General features: G+C 41.9%; 1 protein-coding gene across 8 annotated transcripts in view; it reads left to right on the top strand.

Annotated features, from left to right (window-relative positions):
- Nucleotides 1-15,094, top strand: part of AUH (AU RNA binding methylglutaconyl-CoA hydratase) — a 269,714-nt gene that overhangs the window by 111,120 nt on the left and 143,500 nt on the right. Inside the window, exon 2 of one of the 8 annotated variants that reach the window (XM_088019060.1) lies at nucleotides 5,877-6,025. The exons of the other annotated variants lie outside the window; for them this stretch is intronic. The gene's annotated coding sequence lies outside the window, so the exon portion shown is untranslated. The remainder of the gene's footprint in view (nucleotides 1-5,876; nucleotides 6,026-15,094) is intronic. 8 annotated transcript variants of the gene reach the window in all.

Raw genomic sequence — 15,094 nt, 5'->3', positions numbered from 1 at the left:
CCACCCAGAAACCCAGCTATTTTGCACGTAGTACAGACCCCACAGGAGTGAATGTATGAGTACTCACACTGTATACTCCACGCACCTGCACTGGGGAAGGACTTGTGAGAGGAGAAAGTTGGGTCTTGGGGGTGGAGCTGGCCAGAGGAGCTCGCTGGCATGTTTTGGCAGAGAGCCCAGCACTTAGACGGACGTGCGTTGGTGCACCCGAACTTTGGGGGCCCTTTGCAGCTGCACTTGGAGGGACTGGCTGGGAGCCGGCGTGCTTGATCGTGCGGAAGAGTAATAGTGGCAAGGTCGTCCATCTTCCTCCCCCTAAAAGATGATGAGATTGGTTGACAAAGGGGAAGTGTCCTCCCTAGGGCAACCCTGCAGCCCCAGATCCCTAGACTCCTGGGGCAGCACCCTTTCTCTGAGGACACGGCAGAGATGTCGATGGGCTCACGGCTTCTTTGTGCACTGAGGCAAGTTGCCAGTTTGTCATGCGTAATTTCTTGTCGTTATCAGACCCTTGCATGCCTTCACAGCTCCCAGAAGGGTGTGTTGGTGTATAACGTAGGAGTCCTTCAGAAAGGAGATGGGGATTCCTTTCTGAGTTGGAGGACATAGAGCTCCTGGGTAGCGAGTCAGCACATCTCCGCAGCCCACGGTCTGATAGGAGGCTGGATGGGGGGGTGGCCGCAAGAGGGGGACGCCCGTGACTCATTAGGTGCCGCAGACTTGACATTCTCTGGTGTTTAATGAGGTTAAAATTATGGGTGTTGTTTTCCGGAGAGGAGAAACAATAATGAACATGCCCTCAACATCAGAGGTTTTAATGACTGATTTAGAATCAAATACTCACTAAATACGTGACGTCAGCCCGTCGGTCATGTGTCTTACAGCTCCCTGGGGGTGCAGGAGACTCCTCTGCATCCATGTGTGGAAACACGGACGGGGAGGCTTTCTTGTTATTACCGAATCTTACGTCAGACCCGGCAGAGAATGAGAACTTTGAAAACATAGTAAATGTTTGCTGAGTGATACAGTGACCTTTATGGCCCTTTGCAGAATGGTGTGATATGACTGTGCTGTGAAAGTAGCTTTCCAGGGGAGTGGGCAAGGCCTGTAGCACAGGACGAGCGGGGCGGGCAAGGCCTGAGGAGTGCGGGGCGGAGGGGCCGGCGGGGTGGTTGAGGCTCACAGGACGCCCTGGGTCCCCTGGGACTGCCTGTCATCTCAGGTGCAGACTACTCCCTTCAGAGCTTCTCCACCCTTCACGCTGGACCTGGAGACAGTTTTTTCCGTTTTCCAAAACAAGGCGTTAGTGGAGACTACAGTTTCCAAGGAACCCCTGAGGTTTTTAATTTAAAAATTTTAAATTTAAAATTAGGAAAAAGTGGTTGATAAACATATTTTGAACATGGTCTTTTTATCTGCCACATTCATACTTATGAGCAGAGGTATAAAACATGTTTGATCATGGAGTATATATTAGTGTATCTGTTATACTGTTGATTTTATGTTACTGCTACAAAAAAAAAATCTGAACAAACAACTTTTGTGTGATCAGCTAAAAGAACAGCTGCAGGGGTGAGGTAACAGGAAAAGGGGGTTGACATGGTGGTTTGTGAGATATTGTTTCCTTAGTGTGTCACAGAGCCTGTGGCCTTCGTATTCCCGGAGCCACCTGAGCTTTTATTGAACTCTAGGCCAGTGTTCATTAATACTGCTTTCTTTGCTTATTTCTCTTTTTTTCTCTTTTGTCATTTACATGGAGCTCTCCCCTGCAGACATAGACGCTCTGTTATACTATCGACCATGAGCAGAAATGCCTTTAGGCTAGCCTGCTAATGATGGCAGCGCTATAATTTGTGGGCGCTCGTGTAACTACATTGTAGTGGGAAGCCGTAGGACAAACACTAGTACTCTCTGGGAGGTGGTCAGACTCTAAGGTTCACCTGACGACTCTTGACGTTTCAGTGCCGCAGCCCGTAGCCCCGACACTGTCCCAGGTCCTGTGTCCTCTTCCGCTGGAGCCACTTTCCTCTCCCTTGGACTTTCTTACAGCCTTTAGGCTACAGTGTCCTTTGTCCAACATCCAACATTGTTAAGAATTTATGCCAGTGGTATTTCTTTGCTATATTCCTAATACTTTTAGACATTTTTAAAAAGATTTTATTTCTTTATTTGAGAGAGAGAGCGGGGGAAGAGCAGAGGTAGAAGAACAAGTAGATTCTGCACTGAGAACTGTGCCCAACACAGGGCTCGATCCCACCACCCTGAGATCATGACCTGAGCCCAAATTAAGAGTCGGGGGCATAACTGACTGAGCCACCCAGGTGCCCCTACTTTCAGACATTTGTAGGAAGAAGGAATATATTTTGAGACATGCTCAGTAGGCCCCTTACAGACAAAAATAATGAATAATACAAATGTAAACATTTAAAATAAAGCTTGGCCTAAAGGTAGAAAATTGGGGGAAAGAATAGTCTTTTCAACAATTGGTTGTCCAAAGAAATTAACTTGATCTCTATCTCTCACCATATATAGAAATGAGCTCAAAGTGGATCATAGATGTAAACATGACACCTAAAAATATAAAACTTACAATCTTTTTGCTCTTCAGGTAGAAAGTTAAGATTTCTTAGATATCAAAAGCACAATCTATATGGGAAGGAAGTATAAATATTGGACTTGATCAAAATGAAGACTATTTCTAGTCAAAAGACACTGTTGAGAGAATATAGAGAGAGTTCCAGATTGGGGGAAAATATGTGCAGATCATAGATTGGATGAAGGAGCGGCATCCGTTATGTGTATGTAAAGAACTGTATGTAAAGAACTCAACACTCAGTAGTAAGAGGGAAAAAATGCCTTAATTAAAAACTAATCAAGAGATTGGAGAAGATATTTCACCAGAGACGTATGACTAGAAAATAAGTTCATGAAAAGATGTCCAGGATCACAAGGGAAATTCATACTCAACCCATACTGCTAAACACCTTAGTAGAGTGGCTAAAATAAGAAGATGGACTGTCCCAAATGCTGACAGGGATGTGGCATCTGGAACTTGCACACACGGCACACAGGAATGTAAAATGGTACAACCAATTTTAGAAAACATTTGGCATTTTTTAAAAAGTTAAGCATAGGGGCGCCTGAGTGGCTCAGTCATTAAGCGTCTGCCTTCGGCTCAGGTCATGATCCCAGGGTCCTGGGATCGAGCCCCGCGTCGGGCTCCCTGCTCCGCGGGAAGCCTGCTTCTCCCTCTCCTGCTCCCACTGCTTGTGTTCCCTCTCCCGCTGTGTCTCCCTCTGTCAAATAAATAAATAAAATCTTTAAAAAAAATTTAAAAAGTTAAGCAGACACCCACCATATAGACCCATATGGTAGGCATATGGGAAGACGCGACAGCAGGGTGAAGTGATTGAACACACTTACCTTTACAGCTGCAAAGATGTCTTCTTGATTCCTTTTTTTCTGTCGTATAGATGTGCTCTAGTCCACTTAGCCTGGCCGCTACTGACAGACACTTGTTTTGTTCTTTTGCAATGACAAAGTCACAAGGAAAAACTGCGTGCGTGCGTGTGTGTGTGTGTGTGTGTGTGTGTGTGTGTGTGTGTGTGTGTTAGTGTCATTTCATATTCTTACTAGTCTGTCTTTGAGTAGAGTCCTGAGGAATGAGATGGCGGAGGCTCAAAGTGCTCTCCCCGGGTACTGCTAACCTTCCTGCACAGGTTTATAACCCCGTGCACTCCATGCGCCCCACTAACACAGTCGCTGGTCTTTGGGATGTTTGCCAGTGTGACAGGTGAGGAAGGGCATTTTTGAGTTCATAGAACTTTCATTTTTCTTTATAAGCAAAGTTCGTAGTTTTTGTATTTTCAAGGGCCTATAGGGGAGGTAAAACACTTTCCTCTGCCCTCCGAGGGCCTCTATCTGGGGCCTTGAAAGTCACAATGACAAAGGACAGATTCGCGAGAAAAACAGTGTATTGATACATGCGGCATGCATTTACCTGGGAGAAAACTCGGTGATGAGTAACTCCAGGAGGTGGTTGGAATTCAGGAGCTTATGTGCCATCTTAGGCTAAACACAAGGAAAGAGGTTTGGGTTTCTGTGGGGAGGTAGGTGATGGAAAAGTATAGTAAACGGGCTGTGTAGTAAGGTTCAAAATACAGATTTAAGTTACTGCCTTCTCCACTGATAGGAATTGTTAAGAGTTGTACTCCTCTTCCTGGTGCTGGAGAGGGGGACACCTTTACAAATGGAAGTTTCCTTTATAAATGTACCTTTTACAAAAGGAAAACTTATGTTCTATTTTTAGAGCTTTTCCTATGTCTGCTGTTTCTCAGTTGTCTTCAGCCCAAAATCGTCCTCATGCAAAAGTGGCATTTTTTGGAGTAGCATATTCTGGTCTCCTGCACACCGTTTGAATTTTCCATTGTCCATAGCTTTTGCTTTCTCCATTATTATTAAATTGCTTTATCAGTCTCAAGTCTTAGTAGTTTGTTATATATTAAGAATTTGTTCTTTGTGCCTTTTTTTCCCCAATTGCCCATTTTTTTCCCTCTTTACCAATTTCCCTCTTTATTAATTTGTCTTTAAAGTTTGCTTGGTGTGCGCTCTCTCTCTCTCTCTCTCTCTCTCTCTCTGAGCTTTTTAAAAAATCATTAATCTTTTTTACTACCTATTGATTTTGAGATATAGGCCCAGGTGATTAAGAATTTATCTCTTTTTTGTATGTTTGTGTGTTTGTTTTTGAATGGCTTTGTTTTTTTACTTTTAGACCTCAGTCTGTTTGGAATTTTAACCTGACATGTGCTATGAGAAATGGAGTTTTATCTTTATTTTTTTGCCTTCATTCTTAAAAGAATATGTTCACTGGGTGTAGACCCTGTTGAAAAAAGAAAATTCGGCTGAGTAAATTTGAAGATTTAATTGGCCTTACTTAATGATTCATGAATCAGGCAGCATCCCATTTTAGCAAATAGAACAGAGCTCCAAGGAGCTGTACAAAATGGAAGGCTTTATAGGCAGAGGGAGACAGAAAAAGGAAGTTTCTGGCAAAGAGTGGGTTGTTTTAGGCAAAGTCACATTCCTTTGGGGGAAAAGGGGTCTGTCAGGCACATGGCTTCACTAGTGTGGACCTGGCAATTCCAAATTGATTGGTTAAAGGTGACATATTTGGGAGAGGCCAAAGCTTGCAGTTAGGGTAGGTATTAAGTCTTGGTTGGTCGAGGTGGGGCTTGGCACAAGTGACTCCCATTTCAGGCCAATTGTTTCTTTTTTAAACAATTCCTCCCTTTTAATTAGATTCTCAGTGTAACTGAAAGATGTGATCAAAATTTAAGGCACTAGTGCCACTCTGGGTTACTACTGCTCTGTACTTGCAGCTTTTAGTGATCCTCTGTGTGACATTTACAAGTCATGGTGGTGGGTTTTTTTGTTTGTTTGTTTTTCTTTTTCTTTTTTTTGAATCTCTCTGGTATTCATTGGTCACAATTTCAGGTTCACAATTTCTTAGGTGGTTATTTTTTTCATTCCTTTCCTGGTATTCTAGTCTTAGGGAGATCATTTGCTTGGTGGCTAGTGGCTGCAAACGTGCATTGAAAGCTTCTGAGGGCGTACAGGGTCCCAAGGAGATTTGCTATGATTATTACAAGCAGGACAGCCCCCGTGTCTGGAGTATACCTAAGAGCCGTGGCGCCCAAGGTTCTAGGCACGTTTGCCATAAGCATCTTTGCTGCCAGCATTTGTACCACAGACATTTTTGCCACGTTAACTAATTGCTTGTAGGGCATCGTTGCCATAAAGCATAAAAAAGTTACCGGTTGGCAGTTTCATTTCTCCATCAACTCGGTACTCCCATTTTTATGTTTTCTAAATCTTAGACCTCGTGGTGGTCTATACAGCGACGAGTCGATGTGGTGGTCCCAGAATAGTGGATGGCAACCAGCCACGTCCGTCTACCTGAACACAGAGTGGTGAACCTTCCTGGGAGCTCAGCCGGACCGCATGCTGCATTAGGGGGTGATAGCAGGTTAGTCTGCTGAGCATTGGTGAGAGGTCGTTCCCTCCCGCTCGTCACAACCAGAAGCTTACTAAGGTATGGCAAATAGGAAAGAAGCAGCTGGTAGGTCATAGCAGTTTTAGAGAGCACGAATTATGGACTCTTTACCTAACTTAGATGCTGTCTTTACCAGTTTACCTGGTAATATTCATAGTTGGAGCAAAAGAAGAATCAAGTCCCTCTTTTCCCCTAGAAAGAAACCGTTGCACGATTCCTGATGAGTATGTTTCTTGAAATGTTTTGCTGTTTGATAGCGGAGAACATGATATAGTCAGAATTAAGGTATTCACACAGAATCTGGCTGAGATGATTTGGTGAAACATAAGGACTGGTCATGGGATGGAGCACATGCATATATACCAGTCTAGTCCAGAGCTGTCCTGCCAGTCACGTGTGTTACGTACCGTGGTAAGAAGCAGCAACATCTCTAGTCTGTTCGTTTTACCTCCAGGGAAGTCGGAAGAGACTTACAGCAGATTTTTTTAAAGCGGTGGTTATCATAAAGCACTTACGTTGAACATTAGATCCTGAATCTCTAATGATTGACTTTGAGGCAGGAAGTATTGTCTCTTTCCTTGACATACACCTGGGTAAAACTAACCTGCTGTTTGCTTCACATGGCAAAAAACACTGACTGCAAAGTAATCGGTACCAGATAGAAGTTGTGCTATTAAACAGATGCTAAATTCAGCCAAAGAATTAAATGCATTACAGTGTTCACATTTCTAGTTTGCAACATTATGATGACTTTATTGAGCTAACAGATGACAATGATTTGCCACAAACGTTGGTTTCTTATCTTGAAACACTGCATTGGAGGAGAAAGGCTGAGGGACTCGAAGGCGCAGAGTTGAACCCACGTTTCCCACAGAACTTTGGAACGTTTGTCAATGGACATGGGACAGGATGCCAAGAACAAACAACAGTGTGGAAGGCTTTCATAACGCAGCACAAAGCTCGGTTGCAAATATGCATGCTGGCGTTTGGAAACAGATGCCTCTCTTAATGATGGGAGAAATTTTATCAAGAAAAGAAAAGGTCCGATGCAGAACAAGGTGACAAATCAACAAGCAAATATATACGTATGTACTACTATGAACAAAGGAGTTTTAAAGACGAGTGCTTGGGTACAGTCCACAAAACAAAATCAGTCATTTGTGCAGTCTTGCCATAAATCTACACACATTTTAAATGTAATAAATATTTTGTATTTCATGATAAAATCTTTTTAGTTTTGTTATTTTTCATGCTTCATTATGTCGTTTTTAATGACTGCCCCTCTTTTATGTTATTTTATCTTTTATGGCAAATTGCTTTACAGTAATTAGTTATGGGGCAGAGATGCTTGTCGCAAAGATGTCAATGGCAAAGAAACTTCTGGTAAAAACACCAGACACGGGTCCCTAAGACCGAACCACTCAAATAAATCAAAGAAAGACCCCTTTGAAGGAGTCACTTTCTTAAGCTAAATGGCTCTGTCGGTGATCTTACGTAGCTGAGTTTCAACTTCCCCGAAAGTGTTAATCCAGGTGTGGGCGGTGGTGCTGGCCACAGCACAGACACCTCCTTGCTGGGCTGAAAGAAAATCCAGGGCTCTCCTGTTTTCAAGAACATCCCTGGCCAGAGGGTCTCAGGGTTTTTGTTGGGCAGCTGTCTTAGCAGTGGATTCTGTAGTGTTTCCAGGGGTTAAGGAGAGAATCCCAGTCACAGCCTTGTTTACACGTACTCCTACCCAGGGAAGTAGGGGCCTGCCAAAGGGTTATGAGAGGGGCTGGGAGATCCTTTTTAACTCGATGATGTAAATCCTGGAGAGTTGACCTGTCAGGTATCTCAGTTTGTTTGTGGTCAGGGGTGCAGTTAGATAAGAGGCATTGCCCAGTTCGGTGCCAGCCGTCTAGGCATTCACAGGTCTGAGGAGAATGATGAGTGCCACAGACAAAAGTAAATCATGTCAGGGCACACACCATGCCCACCCAGGTGGCACTGTTAATGGAATAGAGCATCATGGTCAGATCAGAGTTTTTGTTTCCAAATCCAGCAGTCTGAAAGGTTATTTCATTTAGCAGTGGCTTGCGAAATATGGCTGTTGGCGTGATCTTTATGGGCCAAGTGCCAGAGGAAGGAAAGAAAGAGGAGAAGAAGACAGTGTTTCATGTTTGAAGTATGATATCTTGATTTGATGTCTTGGGAGTAAGCAGTCTACCTCAGTGTCAGCTACTTCTCTTCCTAGTCGATTTTATTTGGGGGTCTCCAGCAAGTACATAGGACCAGATGTCAGATGGATCCTTCTTCAGCGGTGAGATGTATGCGCAAGGTTCAAACCACTAAAGTTTGACTGCCATCTGAGTAGTGAGGAGGACCTGGTATAGCTCCTTACAAGGAGATTCAAGGGCAGTCTTCGTTCTTAGTCATTCCAAAGAACATAGGGAATACTAGTTTAAAGTCATACCCAGATATTTGAGGAAATCAGAAGAATACAGGATGCAGTCCAGTTTGAAGGTATATAACAAAACCTCAAAGACAGTTAACAGGAGGACTAGGATCTGATCTTTACAAAGGTACAGACATAATTTTTCTTTCTACTCTCACCCCCACTCTTTACTAAAGATAGTCACAGTGAGACTTAATTTATTTGCATTCAGGTTGGCCAGACTATTTACTTAAGTGCAGGAATAGATTTTGACCATGTAGCTCTTTTTGGAGACTGCTTTGCTGAAAACTTTTACAAGGATCTCAGATTGAACCTTTCCGAGCCCCTGAGGCCAGGAAGCCATGCCAAGGACTCGCCATCAGATTTTACCTGCAAATATCATTCCAGTCAAAGCCTTGGTAATATAGCCAGTGTTTCCAATTGTGTCCTGTTACAAGGAGAACAGATTACTGTTAAACTGAGGCAAATAACTGAATATATTGCCATGAAAAGAATACTCAAGAATGTCTGAAATCTGGGTGGATCAGAGAAGGAGAAAAAGTAAATGTTTCATCTTTGTTTACAAAGATACACTTTATTAAATTACTGCATTAAAAAAAGGATTATAATCTTCCTCCTAAGAAGTTCATGCAGTCCCATGTAATTAATCTTTGTTTTCTTGAATGCAGTTTTTCCATTAGTTCTAGAAATTCTTACCCAGTAGTTTTGTCATCTTAAAGTTATCAGAAACCTGTTGTTGTCAGAGTCCTGTGAATCTCCTTGAAGATGAAGCACGTTTGCAGGAACACTTATATAAAAGCATCTAAGTGCTCTCTGTAAATGACAAAAACTTAAAATGCCCATTGTTAAAGACCCGATGAGAGTTCATTTGACAAGGAAATGTAGTTCTTTCTGTAACATACAATATTTTAAGATCTATAGAACATAAAGAGGGCTCTGTATTACTTCTTACTCGACAGTGCTTCCCATGTCATTCAATATGGTACATAATTAGCCTAATTAGTTTAACATCTCCATTCTTATAAGGAGAGAGAACAAATCTCTTCAGATGTTTGCCCTTTGGAGAATCCCAGAGCTAGTTCAAGGTCAAAAAGACTTGACAATTTCATTTGGGGAAGTTTGTCAAAAATACCTGAAGGCTTTAACATACATGGTCAGATAGGATCACGGGTGGCTATGAAACAGTCGTTACGTATTTAACCATAGTGACAATTAGAGGCTTTGTAGGCAAATACAGAAAGTTAAATCGTAAAAAATAAACCTAGGCTCTTTTAATTGAGAAGACTCAGTTTTTAAAAAGCAATCAAAGAAATAATTGTGACAACATGAAGTATAGGAAATTATTTTGATGAAACACAGACTTGTTTTCTAGGAAGATTCAGAGATAAAACCCTGCACGATCTCTTATCAGGAGCAGACAATAATCTAAGAAAACTTTGTCCTTTTGACAGAAAGGAAACCAATTATAATTTTGTACTAGTGTAGTTTTGATAATAAAATTCATTTTTTTAATTTAATTTGATCCATTTCAAACTTAGCTTGATCACAGATAAAATTTCTTTCTCAAGATTCCTTTTCTACAAATCTGCCACTTTTTCTTTGAATTCAGATTTCATGCTATTTTCCTTTTTCCCATTCTGAAATAACTAGCTTCCCTTTACAACAAAATGACTTTCTTTTCCCCTCAATAAAAAATATATCTTCTTCATACCTTCTCTTATGGAAACACACATCCTACTTTCCTTATATACAGAGATGTTTCCTTTATTATTTCTAATGTCTTTAAATAATTATGAACAGCCTGTTACTGGCAAATTTATGAATACATTTCATAATTCCTAAACATATATTTTCCTCATACCAGATTTTCCAGTGTGACACAAAACATGTTTACTGTTAGACCAGAATGTCTTTAGTTCATCTGTAAGGAAACCCAAAAGTGGATAAACCTAGTTTTAGTATGTTTAAGTATTTTATTCTATTTGAAGATGACATAGATATTCAATGAATTTTTCACGTAACTCTTCACTTATCAAAACTTTAAGGTTTCAAGTAACCAAAAGATTTTGGAAACTACTTGCTGAAAAGTCACCCTAGAAACTGTTATCCCATTTGTATCTATTTAAATAATTTGTTCCTTTTTTTCAAGTTTTTATTCAAATTCCAGTTAGCTAACATGGAGTGTAATATTAGCTTCAGGTATACAATGTATTGATTCTACACCTCCATACAGCATTCAGTGCTCCTCACGACAGGTGCACTCCTTAATCCCCATCACATATTTCACGCATTCTCCCCACCCAGCTCCCCATTGGTGACCGTCAGTGTGTTCTCTGTAGTTAAGAGTCTGCTTCCTGGTTTGTTTCTTTTTCCCTCTTTGCTTATTTGTTTTGTTTCTTAAATTGCACATATGAGTAAAACCATATGGTATTTGTCTTTCTCTGACCTGAAACCATAAAAATCCTAGTGGAGAACACAGGTAGTGATCTCTTTGACATTGGCCGTAGCAACTTCTTTCTACATATGTCTCCTGAGGCAAGGGAAACAAAAGCAAAAATAAACTGTTGGGACTACATCAAAACAAACAGCTTCTGCACAGTGAAGGAAACCATCAATAAAACTAAAAGGCTGCCTATGGAATGGGAGAAGATATTTGCAAATGACATGTCAGATAAAGGGTTAGTATCCAAAATATATAAAGAACTTGCAAAACTCAATGTCAGAAGAATGAATAATCCAATCAGAAAATGGGCAGAAGACATGAATAGACCTTTTTCCAGAGAAGACATCCAGATGGCCAACAGACACATGAAAAGATGCTCAGCATCACTCATCATCAGGGAAAACAAATCAAGTCCACAACGAGATATCACCTCACACCTGTCAAAATGGCTAAAAACAACGGCACAAGAAACAACAGGTGTTGGCGAGGATGCAGACAAAGGGAAACTGTTGGTGGGAATGCAAGCTGATGCAGCCACTCTGGAAAACAGTATGGAGGTTCCTCAAAACATTAGGACATTTGTTCATAATGGTTTTGTTTAGATTACCTACAAAAAGTTCATTAGGCAAAGTCAGTCATCATCTAAAGTTATTTTTCTGGCTGATAAGTTTTGTAATAGCGATAACATGAACTTTTTTGTTTAGTAGACCTGGTGGAATTAAAGTTGTGTGTCTATATTGTATCTAATATTGATAACTTGAAGACATAACTCTTTTAATTAAACTACACTTAAACTAGCTTTAATAGCAAATTATTTCCCCAGATCATGGGAACCTAACAAGTGTTTGGGTTAGTTTCTATTGTATTTCTGAGAATTTTACTAATACTTAATTCATACAAATCTCTTCATTTTCTTTAAGCCAGTTAAACAGAGCTCTTTTATGAGCTAACTTTGGCAGTACCATCCAGAGGTAGAAAATGCTGCATGTTACAATACGTGTATATAGACACCTAAACATACAGACTGATGTAGTCAAAGACCTTCTAGTTTTCATTCCAAAATTTTAGTCATGAGTTGAGTATTATAATGCAAAACTCACTGGCTTATACAGAAACAGCTGGGATAAGTTAACTTTACCTGCTCAGATGGCTAAAGGCTTTTCTACTAACTAACAGTTGTGAAGAAGACACTTAAGATTTTTTCATTTGCCTACACTTCAAAATAAACTTTCCTCCTTTTGTTTTCCTTCTGATAATGAATTATCTCCTTGAAGTTTGTACTTCAGAGAGTCGGCTTAGGTAAGACTTCCTGGAGAAGACCAGGTAGAACATTCACACTTCAGAGGCACAGGGAAAGAATACAAGTTTTGTTCCCTAAAGCCAAAAGTTTTACAATACTTAAAAAGCTTTTTGGATTGGAAAAGGAATAGGTGGACTTTGAAATGTTTCTGGAGCCACGTTTCTGGGCTCGCGAAGACTTATTGAATAGGGGTAGTTGCTTCTGATTGGGCTCTGGTCTGGATAGTGTCACAGGACTGGCATTGCCCATTCCCCTGTGCTGGAGTGTTTCTTTCCCTCTGGTACATTTAGCTTAGGGGAGAAGGCCAATAAAAACCTCCTACTAGGCTGTGGATATTATCAGCTTCCACTTGGCCAAATTTCTGATCATAATGTTATTAAATGCTTTTCAGCGTCTTACCAGTTTTCAGCCTGGATGGACTGTAAATATTTCTGACAGTAGTAAGCCTCCCAACGATCAATAGCCAGTGGCCTGGATTTGGAAAGGAAAGGACAGTATGGCGTTTTATTTTCCTGTCTTTTGGGCACTGCAGAGATCTGGGGATGCTGCCTTTGGGAGGAATTCTCAGTGCGTGAGCCAGCCTCTTTGTTTCTCCAGGATCTCATCTGCAGGCTCCAAGTGAGGTTTGAGGTACAGAGTGTAGCTCCAGTATCTACCAGAGTTTGGCCAGTTTTTTCGCTAATTTTAATTTTAGTTTCCCCTTTGCTGTTTTAAGGGAGTTACTGATAGCAGTTTATTGGAGAATCCCATGGAGTCTTTCAACTCCAGGGGATTCTCCAATAAACTAGGGGCCCTTCCTTGGGGGTACCTATGAGGGCATTCCAGTTGGTGTTGACAAGTTTGCATAGGCCCTTTGAGGACAGTCTGTTTCCCCATGGCTCAGTTGATTACAGCAGGGATACTGACCCCTGGGCCAGTGTTTCAATGGTGGACCCCTAGGAAGGGATGAGGCAGGAGGTCCAGGTATAATCCAGGTCTCTGGCCTTGTAGCTGTAAGGTTAACAGTCTGGTGGACTTTTGTTAATGATCTTGCTTTTCAAAATTTTCAGTATCCTTGTGCAGTGAGTTTTTTAATGAAGCTATTTTGACATTTTGAAGCCTCTTTAAAGTCCAGTATACCAATAAAAATAGGTATTCCATTCAGTTTGTCTGAATTGAAAACCCTTGCTTTCAAGGGTGGTTTTTTAAATGAGTGATCTCGTCTAACTGGAATGGTCCCCATAATGGCTGTTCTAATTCTAGGTTTTTAGTGCTGCAAAGTGACTTGCTCAACTCTTTGGAATTTAAGGATCCATTCTTCTTATTATTAATTGGTTCAGTTTAGTTATTTTTAGCTAAGCCAGACTAGTACCTAAAAGGAATGTGCTGCTGGGTGGGGACTTACGTGATGTTTTAGTTTACCTTGTTACGGAAGTTTTCTGGAGGTTGACAGGTAACTATTGTCAACCTAACCTCTTCCATGTACAACTTACCCTAACACGTGAGTCTTTACGTTGGGTGGTGAGTACTGTAACGACTTTTAAATATTCAACCTGGGCCCACCAGTGTTTGTGGCTTTTTAGCCTCTGAAATTCTCATTGGCAGTAGCCCTTATGTATACAACATACGACAAGTACGCGTGGGTCCTGTAGGCACACCAGCAGAGGTTATTGTGGTTTGGCCAAGGGAAGGCCCTGTATGCACCACCACCAATTCCTGCAGAGCCTTGGATGGGGAAGGACAGAACCAGCAGACCCCCCAAAGGGGATTGTGGACCGATACCAGACAATTGGGGAACGGCAGCTGCTAGCTGTTCCCAACATGGAATCTGGGGAAGGATTTTGAACAAATGGTGTTACAGACCAAACCTCCTGCAGTGGGGCCAGAACCAGGGTCTGGGGTGTTCCAGTCCTGTGGGGGATGGCGTCTGAACCAGTCGCTAGTGGCTTGGGTTCGGGGGAACTGCCTGCTAGCTCAAGCTGACCTGCTTGGACCGTAAAGCTGTTTACATTGAGAGCTTGATGCGAAGAGAGCAGAGGTCAGGTGGAGAGGAATGTTCCCAGGCCCTCAGAAAGGACAAGAAGCAGAATTGGAAAGGATTCTTGGGTGCCATGCCTGTGTTTCTCATTGTCTTCGAAGCTGACGGAAGTCTCCTTTGATCCTGCCGCTGCCGCCGACTCTTTTAAACAAAATTCACCTGAGTTAATGTGAAGATATGATTGGCTTTGTTCAACCACTCATGACAGCATCGCATCCTGGCAGACAGAAGGGAGCTCTGAGGAGGCGCTGTCCAAAATGGAAGCCTGTTGTGGGTGGAAGGAGTGGGAAAAGGGTCCATTCAAGCAAGGTCGCCTTCCTTTGAGGGAAGGTGGGGGTCTGCCAGCCAGCTAATTGCAGAGGGACTGGGTAAAGGTCACCTCCTGGGAGAGGCTGAAAGTGCAGTTATGTTAGGGATTAAGTCTTGGTCTGCTCAGCTTGGGCCTAGCACAACGGACTCCGTTTGGGGTCTGTCATTTCCTTAGTTCATAGCTCCTTAGGTTGGCTTGTATGTCCTTTCAGCCCTCTCTCCCCAGGCTTCTGTTAGGCCAGAGAACTTGGCTCTAGTGTAGCTTTTGTTTCTTTGAAGATAATCTGTTGAGGCTTTGCTTTTCTTCTTTTTTGTTTGTTTGTTTTTGTTTGCCTGCTTCCTTTAAAAAATTCTTTTCTTCCTCTCTGGCTTCTTGGATTACTGTTTTATTTATCTTGCTAATTCACTGGCACTCTTCATAGGTGAACTGGTGCCCTTCAGCGTTCTGGAAATATTCAGCCAGTACCTCCTCAAGTGTTGTCTCTGTCTGTTCCTTCTTTCCTTTTCTTCTCAGACTCTGATCAGTTTTATGCGAGACC

This window comes from Eumetopias jubatus, unplaced genomic scaffold (assembly GCF_037043125.1).
Source record: "Eumetopias jubatus isolate StellerSeaLion01/CBP00866 unplaced genomic scaffold, mEumJub1_p1.0 scaffold_15, whole genome shotgun sequence".
Taxonomy (NCBI): domain Eukaryota; kingdom Metazoa; phylum Chordata; class Mammalia; order Carnivora; family Otariidae; genus Eumetopias; species Eumetopias jubatus.
Note: the sequence above shows the minus strand (reverse complement) of the source record. Positions and strands in the feature narration are given on the sequence as shown.